Source organism: Thunnus albacares, chromosome 17 (assembly GCF_914725855.1).
Source record: "Thunnus albacares chromosome 17, fThuAlb1.1, whole genome shotgun sequence".
Classification (NCBI taxonomy): Eukaryota; Metazoa; Chordata; class Actinopteri; order Scombriformes; family Scombridae; genus Thunnus; species Thunnus albacares.
In genome coordinates, this window is record NC_058122.1 from 21,017,241 (window position 1) to 21,030,120 (window position 12,880).

A 12,880-nucleotide genomic window follows, 5' to 3' on the forward strand; every position below is an offset into this window, starting at 1 on the left:
TGGGGAAAACCATTAGTCAAGTATGATTTGGCATCGCTGTCTCTCACTGGTTAAGACCCTGTAGCTATGACATCCACACATATGAGCATCAGATATCACAATAACAGCAAGAGAAATGTATGCTTCCACTGAATTCCTTTGATTATTTGCTAGTTATATGTATAAAGGATTGTTTCAGTGCCATCTTGTTCCCTGCATCAAACACAACGTGCAGTGTTTAAAATCTTGGCAGCTTCAGGCCGGCTATGAAGACACAGATCACAGAACCTTTTGCATTGATTTCAAACTCTGCTTTCCCGGTGGCTTTTGCTCACGAAAACTAAAGTGATCCTTGATTTCTCAAGAACATCTCCACTCACCACAGAGAGGTGGATATAGATTTTTTTTGCTGTCTGGTTTTCTGGCCATTTTCTGTCAAGTGTCATCTTCTTGGCAGTTTTGTCCGTCCCGTCGTCTAGCGTGTCCCGCTTTCTCTCCAAGGACTCGACTTCACATAAGCAGACTTTTGTGTCCTGCTGACTTCTCTCTGCACCGGACCTTTTACTGTTAGATTAGGAGATTAGAAAAAAGTGTGTGTGTTTGTGTACGTGTGCTGAAACTAATCGCATCCTAAAAAAACAGCAGGTATTATTCAGTAGGTGTAACTACGTTTTACTGTCTGTAGTTGGTATTTATCTCATTGTGTTCCTCCAGTGTGTGTCATCGCACGTTACATCACCCCCATATGATCTGACGTGCATATTCGTGTGATTTCCTGTGTACAAATACTGTGTGTGCACACTGCAGGAATATAAATACGTGTCAGAGAGGGACTGTTGAACTGAGCATCTTTCTGATGTCGCACACGCACAAACTGTGGACAATGGCCGCGCGCATCTTTGTAGGGCGGAGCGACTCTCTGAGCGAGCAATTCTGATAGCACCTTGGGCCGCCAGCGCTGTCTCTGCAATCATGCTCCCATTGAGGGCAGCCTTTCATCTCGGGCCTTTCACAGAAACCTTTCAGACAGAGAAAGAGAGCGATGGAAAGAGGGGAGATCAAGGGAGAGAGAAAGTGCAGAGGAAAGGAGAAGGGAAGTGCTTCTGGAGCCCCGAGCGCTCGTCTACAATCCCGACTCTGAATAAGCACGCTGCTGATGAAGAGCGCAGATGTTGAAAGAATGTATAGTAGTGTGTGTGTGTGAAGAAGAAGAAGAAGAAGAAGAGAGCAAGAGGTGCTGTTAGTGGAGCTCTCGTATTGTGGATGTTCACTGTGTAATCTGTGCTATATTCTAACTTCAGTGTCTCTTATAAACATAATCATTGAGGCGTAATGTTACTGTGGGAGGGGAATAGTGTTGTACAGTTTCAATACAGTAGATTGCATTACATTACAGTATTGTACAGTACTGCGCTATGCATGACTCAGTCGGCTGCACAGGTTTCTGTTGGGACGTTGCTGTGCTGAGCTGAGTAAAGCTGTGCAGGTTGAGCCGATGGATAGAGGGTGTTTGCTTGCCATGCAGGGGGAGGAGGGGATGTTTGGTGAGGACTACCAGGTGTTCGTATCTGATGGGCGGGCAGGTGGCCAGGTGTGGGTGCTGGGACGCAGGGATCCTGCTGCAGGAGGTAAGCAGGTCCAGCCACAGGGATCCATTCCCACTTAAGATTCAAAGCCAAGTTCTTATTTTCAAAAGCTACCTTTTTAAAATCAGTCACAGACACCACTGTCTGAGCCAAGGTTTTTGTAGCCCGCAGGTTTGAACTTTGGGACACTCCTGAAATGTCAGCGTGGAGCTCAGGAAAACTAGGCGCTCTTTTTTTGGGCCAAAAACTTTCATCTTTCTTTGTTTGCCATCATCAGGTTTGTTAGTTTTTGCTTTGTGTAGCATTTATCTAAAGCAAACAACTGGCAAGCTTTGTTGCCTCTCATAAATCATTTAGGCCTACTTTGTCTGCCAAGTGGAGCCTTAGAGAACATTTCACACAGCAGCTTGAAACACTTTTTTTTTGCTTTTGGATTCTCTTTGCTCCTGTATTTATACCCCTCTCTGTCTCTCTGTCATTACTGAGTGTTTGTGGTGTGTCAGTATGTATGTGTAAATGTGGTGTGGTCTCTGGCAGGTTTTCTGTGTGTGTGTGTGTGTGTGTGTGTGTGTGTGTGTGTGTGTGTGTGTGTGCTGTGGAGCTCATTTGATGTGCACGAGAATAATTTTGTGGCTTGAGTAAGGGGTGAACGGATGAGCTTCTGTAAAAATCTGAAGCTGCGATTGATCATCGGAGAAGGAATGGGAAAAGGATGTGTAACTTACTGTTTTCCTCCCTTCCCTTTTAACGTCACCGTCTGCCTCCCTTCCTTTCAAATACTGGGATTGTATAGACAGCGAGGCTAATTAGCCAACTCCAAACCATTCAAAATGTTCTTTGAAGCAAATGAAAAACCACGGACTACAGTAAAGAGTCCAATATCTGTTAGAAAAATGACAAGTGATTGTAAGGCAACTATATTATCTCTCCCCGCTATCATAATAATAAATGTGAAAACTGCTATACAGGTAAAAAAAAAAGAAAAAGTGCCTCTTCATGATTAGCGCCAGCATTGACATCACTTCTTTCTCAATATGATTTGGAATGTAGATATGAATTAAACTCATCCACAGTGCATTCATAAAATTAACATCTGCTAGTGTTTTTAACCACTATATTCTGCATACACGGGGAAATATGATGGTAATGACTTCCACCTCTGCAGCAAGACAATCAAACGCTGTTAATTAGTTCTGGCACTATGGCAGTCTCAATCAGGAGAAATTCTCTGCAGCTATGAGCTGTGATACAGAAAGGCAGTGTGTGTATGTGTGTGTGTGTGTGTGTGTTTGTGTGTGCGTGACAGTCCTGATTATTTGGGTAGATGATGATTATGACTGTTATTAATTATGATTATTAAGTCTTGATGATTTTAGCAGCAGAATTTTATCCTGTACTTTAGGTAGCTTATATCAACAACCTGAGATCTTTTTTTTTCGTGAAATTATTTATTTAATTGCAACTATTATCGGTGTGAGAGGATTCCCTGGGAGTGGAGACAGGTTTTTTCTCACATTAACCTGAGTAACCTTCCCACCACTTAGATGACAGCGCTTTCATAGCCGTGTAAAAACCTTAATTTCCATGACAAAGCACTGTCAAGCAAACATCGCTCCGGCCTGCTCTCTAAGCAGCTAGGGTTCATTTTCAAAGAGATCTCAGATGAATTAAGGCAACAAACGCCTCGGTCCCCTGTCAGTCATCATCCTGGTGACAGACTGAGAAATGTCCCTTTGTTTCGTGAAAAACAAAGTGAAGCAGGGCAGAGCTAAATGAAAGAGTGATATTTTGCTGCGTGTGACAGCATAAAAGAGAGACCGGGCGACAGTGGGAGGGATGGCAGGGGTGTGCATGATTGAGATAAGCGACAGATAGATGGGGAGCCAGGCGCGAGTCTTCTCCTACACACTGGGATCCCAGAGATACCTCCCACAGAAACGGTGAAGCACACTGCAGTCGCACTGTCACGCAAGGACATATGAAGGACAGAGAGCGAGAGAGAGAGAGAGAGAGAGAGAGAGAGGGAGAGGACGGCTGCACCTCTGTGGCAGAGAGCGTTCAAACTGAGTGAGAGAGAAAAAGACAGAGCTTTGCCTGCACTGATTCATAGCACTATAGCTCATGAAAACCTGTTATTGCTCAGTTTAAAGGACAAATTGAAAAGTAATTCCACTTTCTTTTTAAAGAAGTGAACAAAAGCACTTTACACTTTCTTATAAATAAATAGTGGCACATACTGTGGTTGGTAATGCCTCATAAATACCATTGTGATGGACGAAACAATCGAAACTCCTAACATCAGAATATCACGTCAAGGAAGAAGGCCACCCCCTGCCTCAAGAACAGATTGAATCCTTAAACAAATCCTTAACTGTGGGTGCAGTGGGATGTCTTTCTTCCAGATGGAAAGTCTTCAGTTCTTTAAGGGATAAAGAAGGCGCAGTTATGTTTTTTAGTGATGTTCAGATCTGCTCAGACCTTGATTTTTAGCCGTAGTTGGTATTCTGTAAGAATACTCATCTTTGCAGCTGCGTTTTGTAATCGTGACTCAGATGCTTAAATGAATTAAATTGAAATATTGGTCCAAAGCTGTTTCAGATTTGATACAGTACATTTATTTGATGCACACTAATGATTTAATGTGACAGTTGAACCACCTTTGACTGTTTGAAAGAAATACCAATTATAATATAATAACATAACTTTGTCCACCATGCGCATTATATTAACAGGTTAGATGTGATGTTTGAAGATCAAATAAACAAAACACCTTCATTCTGAGTAAGCACAGCATCTTGGTCAGCGTGAATCTTTCTCCGCCTCTTCCTGCTTTTCTGAGCGTGACTCTTCCTCATCGCCCGCCTTCTCCTTCCCTTTTCCCGCATCGCTCTCGCTAGTTCTCTTCACCATGACTAAACTGTGAATCCCTGTTAAGTGGCCATGTGATGATGAAATACTGCATCAGGGTCGCTGCTCAAACAACTCTTCCTTTTTTTCCCCTCACTATTTTCAGCCATGTGGACAGCGTGTGCGACTCCAGGGATCGCAGTGTCAGTCAATCAGTCCAACACTTTGGTCCAGATTGAAATTTCTAACTATTGAATCGATTAACTGAATTAACTTGATGCATTTCCAGTTGAAACAGGATGTTTTAACACCTGGAAAGTGTTGAAACACCTTCCAGGAAGTTACTTTTTTACAGCAAGTTGTGACATGGAGGTGACGTGACATTGAAGCATCTATCTTGGGTCTCTTACACACTTATTAACAAGTGTGATAGCGTTCAGGTCTAAGCATCTGAGTGCATCTTTGTCTTACGTAGTTTACATGACAAAGTTGATGCATATTACAGAGGATAAGACCTTTTTATTCAGATAACCATGCAGCATTTCATTGGCACCAAACTCTTTCCAAATGTAGATTAAAAAAAAACCCACCAGCCAAAATAATAAATTTCCTTTTTGTGTCACATATTCATTTGTTTCATTACATGTCATTGAGATAATAAGGTGGCAGCAAGTGACAGTTTAGTGAAGAGCTACAATGTTTAGTAGCTGATGTCCTGTACATTAAACGTCCCTTTGCCTTGGACCGTCTCAAGTGCTACAGTTTCATGGCACTCGAATGGTTTAGACGTGCGTAAAAAAACACATATAGTGCACGTATCTACACCGTATAGCGACAAACATGAGTAAGTTCCTCTGCACCATCATGCCAAACATTTTATTATATGACTATTTTGGTACAAACATTTATCTGCCAGTGTGGCAGATATCCCTCCATGATTTAATTGCCAAACAGAAAATCCACCTGAATTTGCCCCAGTGTTGGTACCAAAAAGCACAGTAGGCTCCATTTTTCCAATTCCCATCTCACCATTTTCTTCACTTGTGAGGAAATGAGCAGTGCAGCCCAGTGTGTCCGCTATAGCGACTTTATATTTTAGCCTTATTCATTGTCTTGACTCCTTTTCTGTGTCACATGCATGTCTTCTCTACTGCCTTCTCTCAGTGCTGCTCTCTCTGCTCCCCTCTCGCCTTCCTTGGTTACTGTAGCTATGCAGAAAGGTGTGGGCATGGCCACTCTGGGATTCTCTGTGATTGGCGTAGATGCTGGTATTTTTGATCCAGGATCAGATCTGACTGAGGACTACAAAGTTCAGTGATTTTTGCCTGGCACACGCCAGTAAGCAAATTAACTACGTCGCAGTGGCCTTTATTCCGTGGAGCTGGCCATGAATAAGTCAGCACCCTACCGTGGGTTACCAGCCTAATGAGCTGGTTGCCGCTGGTTTGCATTGCACTCCAGTCAGCCTTTTTCCCCTGCAGTAATGCAGCCTGAAGACGCTGACTAGACTGCGCCCTTGGCTTTACTCCATCCTGCTGAACCTCGTCTGGGAGGCGAGCGGTTTTGACTAGGGAGGATTGGTCTCATGGGTGAAGGGCTGAGATATCCCCATCATCCCGCTCCTCGTCCTTCTCCTCACCGAGTGAATCTGGGTCAGACCTTGCGTGACGGACAGCCTGCCATTATCACCACTCAGACACACAAAAGGGAAAGGCCAAGAGCTGCAAAGTGCTGGGAGGGTGGAGAGGAGGGGCTGATTGAGAGGAAGAAGACAGAGTGCTTTTCCCCCTTTTCTCCCTCTGGTGTGGCGACAGGATTGGACATTCCTCCCATGGGTGTCTACTCCTGCCTCCCTTTAACACGTTCTCACTCTGCCATCATCCCTGAAAGTAGAAGAGTAGATGCACACACATAATAAGATCACAGCACTGAGCCAGGGGAGTCAGTCAGGCGATGAGTGTATGATGTCTTGGTTTTCTTCTGTGTTGGACTGGTGGAACCGGGTCTTCTTAGGGCTTAGTCAGTGCAGGCTCTCATTTGTCTGAATTCTCACTCTAATAGCCTTAACTTGAAGTCATTCTGTGGTTCACTACACAGGCTGTCATCAACGTGATATTGAGATGACAGGGGCATGTGCCCCACTCTATTTCGAGTCTGTCAACAGATGACGGGGGTCGCGCCCAAACCTAGCCTAGCCTCTCTGTTTCCCCTCAATTCTTTCCCCCTCGCTGTTCACATCGTCATTCTTTTTATTCATTCTGCAAATCTGTCTCTTTCACAGTAACAAATCTTTCTTTTGATTTCTTCTCCATCTCTTTTCAACCATGTTAATGTCTCGCCGTTTACCTCTTATTTCCCTCACTCAGTAGTTATTAACACTTGGCACACTCTGCATGCTCCCTAATTTGTTCTGCCAGTGACACTGATGTGCAGTCAGGTAGGAGAGACAAACAAAGCAAATGTCAAGCCTTTCCTCTGACCTAAAGAATTGGGACTTGATTATTCCCGCTTTAGTGCTCCAGGTGTAAACACACAGGCACATAGACACACGCTGTCGTCGTGTACTTCCTTATTCCTGAGGAGGCCCTAATCACATGCATGCAGAGGTGTCAGCTCCATGGCAATAGCTTCTCTGCAGTAACCTGGGAATCAGATCTCCTATTTGATATTCATTCTGGTGAAGGAGCCTATCAGAGTTCACTAGAGTACTGTGGAAACCAATGAGGTTTATGGAGAAAGATGAGGAATCACAGCAGCAGAGAGCAGGATTAAGCAAGATAGATGGCAGCATTTGGTTGAAGTGTATTAAATATGATGAAGGTCTAGATGGCCGAAGGACAGTGAACCTTGAAACGTGCAAGAGATTCGCTCACATTTAACAGTCATGATAGCTGCAAAATGCACAAACACAAACACAACCTTTCTGCAACCTGATTTTGGTCGTGTGGGGATGTAGTGCGAGAGAATCACGATTCTTTGTGCTTTCATTGTCTCCTCAAAACACTGACTAATCTGAATTAATCCAGGATCTGCTTTAAATGATGGCTAATGTTAGCATGGCTAGACACAGTTGAGTTCTTTTTGAAAGGTTTTCTATGGATTTTTTCTCTTGGTTTGCCAAACAGTCTGTATGTCAGGTAATCCTCTTTGTTTCATTTTGGACCAGTAACACGGAGTTTGTTTGAAAGACTGGGCATTGTAAGTCAAACACCATTTATATCACAATGAAAACACCAGTGCCTCTCATACTGCACAGACTCACCATGGGTGGTTAGGCTTACGGAGGGCATATGATTACCTCGACTCCAGGGCTAGGCTAAGGCTGAAAGCAGGGTTTTAGGTAAAGTCTGGGAGTTCCTTTTGGATCTGTCAGGCTTAAAGTAATAAATCCACACATCTCCCTTGACGGAGGCCAGGATTACTTGTTCTGTACCCACCTGTTAACAGGAGAGTTTGCTTTGGTTTGCTTTGCTGTTTAGGAATAACAGGCTGGTTGACTCCAGTTGTGTATCTGTATAGAATAATTAGAGGTGTCAGAAATGGAAAAAAAGAAAAAGATCAAATCATTATGATCATTGTCATGTAGATGAACCTATTTGTAGCTGTAGCAAGACGAGACACAAGCTCCAGAAATCCCCGGAGACGCAACAGATCTGAGAGCCCAAAACGGCCTCTCAAGAAGAACAAAAGTGGTTGATCTTTTTGTGCATCTTTTTATGGATTTGTGTGCGTGTGTGTGTGTGTGTGTGTGTTTGGTTCATGTAAATGCCTATAGGCACACACAAAGAAGTCCAGAAATGGATCTTTCCTCTCCAATTTAAATGATACTTCAACTGCCAAAATGCCTTTTTGTCTCAAGTTAATCTGTGTACCAAACTGTTTCAAGCTCATTTGGATAATTTTATGTCGGCCAGCGATTGCTGTGGAAAAGCTGTGATTGTCACTCTTTATCACAAAATGAATAAAAGAATGAATACTCTGGGTATATAAAGGATGCACAAAATTGTCTTATAATGTACCCCACATCCTTCCAATGCTAATATGAGAATCAACAGGTTAAATCCTATGTTCCTGGCTTAAGGAGTAGTGTAAGAAAAAAAGAAGGCAATGAAGGCAGCAACAAAGTTTGAGGAACTCAAGGTCTCCTGGAGCATCTTCTAACACTCTGTAGCCATCAGAGGGCACTGTAAAGGCTGGAGTTTTAAAAAAAAAGGCAGACCATTTTGTCAGCAGAATATTGTTGTGTTTTGTATTTAGCACATTTTGTTATGGGGGCAAAGTGCAGCATTGAAAACTGAAAAACTTTTCATCAGTTCCTTAATTGCAAGCTGCACTCTTCTGCAGCGAGCCTATATGCAGATTTCTCTCCCAGATGGCTATACTTGCAGCCAGCTACCAGCTCAAGAGACAGACTCTCCGCCCACACTCATGGCTTTCTGCAACAGCAGACCTGACCTACCAGTCCACACACACACACACACACACACACACACACACACACACACACACACACACACACACACACACACACAGACTCCATATATCAGTCAAAGCTGCTGTATTAATGCTGTTGTTGCTGTTTTCTAAAGCTTTGCCTCCCCTCAGAGCATGTGGCTGCATGTAGTATAGCTGAATCTAATTCTTCCTGAATACCAACATTTTCTCCCTAGATCCTGATATTTGGATTGTTGTGTGTAATGCGAAATGCAAAAAATGATGACATGGGTGTTTTGAGTTCTCTGTGATTAAGTTATAAAACGTCTGTTTCTGCATTAGTTTTATTGAAGTTATATAGTAAAGTTATTTGATTTGAGGGGAAAACACTGTTTTTGGCTGCTGCACACTCAATATGATTTAGGTTTGTTGCTTAAGGATGCTTTGGCAGGTATGGCAGCGGCTTTCATCTCCCGCATCTATTTGGACAACCTTAGCAATCATTAGGCTTGTGTAACATCTAAAGGGACAATTCAACACATATCCAACACATTTTAAGGTGGTCAACATAATGCCAGTGTTGACAGTTATCATTAAGCCATACAGAAACATGATTAAAGAGCTGAAAGTTTTACAGCTAATTTAATCATAAAGCAAGCTGTGTTGATTAAGATAACAAATTTGGCATATGAGATTCAATTAATTTAAAAACATGCCGGTGCTTTATATTCAACCAATATAAAATGCATTTAGTCGTTTTATTTTTTATTTGCCGAGCCTACTCCAGTTTTATTTTATTCCTTGCTAACCAACATATGTTTTAGTGAAACTGACTCATGCTCGGTAGATACAGTGTTGTGGGGGTGTTGATAGTTGACACAGAGCCAGGAGTGAAGAGCCCAAATTAAATTTCATCAAGGACCCCCAGAAGGCCCGGGCTGCCCTCTTGTTCAGAGAGAGCAGAGCATAAACCGTGCAATACCCTCCATAAAACACACATTCCTGCTCTGATTCCAGCTCATTACTGCTGATATTTTAACTTGCTGTTTGATACAGATGTCTCTAACTGCAGCCAATTAAGCAGCCAATTAGTGTATACAGTTCTAGTGATACAGTCTCTTTCTGCGCATACAGATTATACATGTCAACATCTGCGCAGACAAAGACTGAACAGAAACTTTACTTTAACAATGTAAAACTCTCTTCTGGTGCCTCGTTGTCAGCAGAACCTTGTTTTTTTTTTATTTCTTTTTTCTTCCAAGGACGTCTGGATTTGCACTGATAAGGTTGAGAGTAGAACAGTTAAAAAGCTGCTTGCTGAAGCTGCAAAGCCTCTTAAATAGGAAGCGCTCATAATTTGCCACTCTGGAAATATTAATACTATAATGCAGCACATCAATATCAGTGTGTAAGCTAAAGCTAAGATGAATGTGTTTAAGTACGACATTATAACAGAGCAGGAGAAGCGGATGGAGGGTGATAATAGAAGGACAGATTTCAGACATATACAGTATGGTGAGGCAAGTGAAGGTGCACACACATTCATGCACAAAAGCATTCAGAGTGTGGATTTGGGCTCTGCTATCCCCCCCCCCCCCCCCCCCCCAACCTCCACCATAGTTAAAATTCCTGTTGTCATAGCAGCGGTTTGATGTAGTGGTCCTCTCCTGAATGTGATGGCTGCCAGAGTGTAGGGCAGAATGTTAAGATCCAGAGTACCACAAATTAACAGCTGAAAAGAGGGAGTGACAGAGTGTTGGCGTGACGGTGATGGAGCCCACAATGCAGTACTGCGTAACCAATAGCCGATCGATATGTCACACAGTCCTGTCCAACTTCCCGTTGAACAAGCCGGCCTACTCCCTTTGGATCTCCTTCAGACCTGACTGAGTCTTTGTGTCCTCCAGTGCTGAATGCTAATTCGTCCACTGTGCCAGGGGCCCATGTGCGCTCTCTAACAGTCATTAAAAGCTGCTTAGGGCGTCACAGAACACTGCGCTCCGTTCTTTTTTCTCTCTCTGAACCTCGTTGATGCTGATTTGGATGCATTTGTAGTCCTCCGTGCAACGCAATCTACATAATTAATAAAGTTTAATGCATCTTTGGGGTTTTGTGCGAGAATTGTGACAAATATGGTGTAGAGAATAAAATCTTCAACTCTTCAACTCTACGATTAAAAAAAAAAAGCTGATGTAGTTGTAGAAGACACAATGACGGCTCTATTTGGTGCGACCATCCCCTGAACAAGCCTTCAGTGGGTTTTTGAAGGATGAAGACTCCCCTCCTCCTCGTCAAATAACTGGGCGGTCATCAGGGACGGAGGATTGATGGATAGACCTTGAGAGGGCAGCTTCACAGAACTGCTGACGTAGTACAGCAACATGATTAATGTAAAGCCCTGTCTATATTTGGAAGCCTATGTAACAACGGCGTTCTTTTGTATGGAATATGTTAGGTTCCTTTTTCTATATACAGCATATTTAGAGCTTATTATTTTTGATTCAAAGAATAGCATCCAGGAATGTGTTAGTGTTTATTCTGGCAGTTTAAAATGGATCAATAAAACAATCAGACAAAACTGTGTGAACATCATATTTTAAAAATACCATTTGCAGTGCACTTTTTCGTTTAACAGTTTGTTTTTCCACTTACTTAGAGGGACTCTGGTGCATAATCAGCAGCTCATTTGTATTTTTCTCTAAAACTCTACTTACTCCACTAATAGAAAGTAAAAAATACTCTCTATTAGTGGAGTAAGTAGAGTTTTAAACATTGCCAGTGGACCTCATCTGCTGTCAACGGTGGTGATTAGTGTCCACTTGCAACTGGAAATAGGAAACAAATTCTGGTTTATATGAATAAAACAACATGAAATTGTATAAACTGTAATCAATAAGACTTAAGCATTTGGAGTACAGTATGTGGGATGCTGATTTTATTTTTTGTGTCAGTGTATAATTGGTTAATTATGGTTGTTCTCCCTGCTGCAGAACACCATGACAGCTCTGTGGTATTTCTCCTGAAGACCCACAGCTCTTCTCTTAAAATGACAAAGTGAAGCAAAAAAGCGAGAATCCTCCTGCACTCCTTCCACATACTGATTCATTCTCGCAATGATGCATCCATGGCAGGATCAAATCTTGTGATTCGGTAGTTTATAAATGGTGTTAACACATTGCCTTTTTCCAAATATCATAACAGCTGCTGTTTGCTTGCCTCTCAGAGAATTTTTCATGAGGCTAGAAAATGCCAATAAACAAAAACCAAGCCCTTCTTATCCTGGGCTTAGTACAAGCACAAGCAACGACAAACTACATTCAAATGTCTTCTTCCTTTTGCTTTGGTGTGTGCCGTTGTAGAAGCCCCTAGTTAAGTGAGAGGGAATTTCCCTTTGCAAGAGCAGAATAAACAGACAGCACTGTGATTCACTCGTGGTCTCACATTTTTACATTTAAAAAAAAAGCTAACGTCCCAACATGGCTCTGCTGCCTGTTTTGGATCCCTGGCGGACTGATCACATCTAATGTTAATACTATACTGCGGCGCCAGCTCTTCATTGATGGAGAAACTCACCCACACAGTGACGAACACTGACTGACACACATTCAACACCATGCCTGGAAAAAAAAAAACAGAAATACAAACAGTTTAAATAGTTGGTCTCATCACAGCATGTCAGGATGTCTGACTCACTAATGCCATGTCTGACTTGAGTCGTTTGTCACGAGGTGCGGCAGCCAGGCCTGTGGGGCTCCTGATCACATAAACTGAGTTATAGCACCCCCAATAACATTGGATTACCGCAGTGTGGGCGACAGTCAACAACCCCTCTGAGAGACCCTCTGAGAGGTACTGAGGGACAAGGGTAGATACAATATGTAGATGCTGTTGGAACAGAGGAGATAAAAAAAACAGATTAGCAAGAAATATAGAAGAGGGAAAAGAAGTTGGTGCTGGCGCGCCAACTGTACAGTAGCAGAGTGTAAAGGGCCAAACCCAAGTCAATAATAATGGTGTTTTGTGTGTGTGGGTAG

At 42.6% G+C, this 12,880-nt stretch overlaps 1 protein-coding gene across 11 annotated transcripts in view; it reads left to right on the forward strand.

Annotated features, from left to right (window-relative positions):
- si:ch211-278a6.1 (SRC kinase signaling inhibitor 1) overlaps positions 1-12,880 on the forward strand; it is a 109,300-nt gene that overhangs the window by 23,296 nt on the left and 73,124 nt on the right. The window contains exon 1 of one of the 11 annotated variants that reach the window (XM_044331823.1): positions 1,536-1,607. The exons of the other annotated variants lie outside the window; for them this stretch is intronic. The gene's annotated coding sequence lies outside the window, so the exon portion shown is untranslated. Of the gene's footprint in view, positions 1-1,535; positions 1,608-12,880 lie in introns of those variants that run through there. 11 annotated transcript variants of the gene reach the window in all.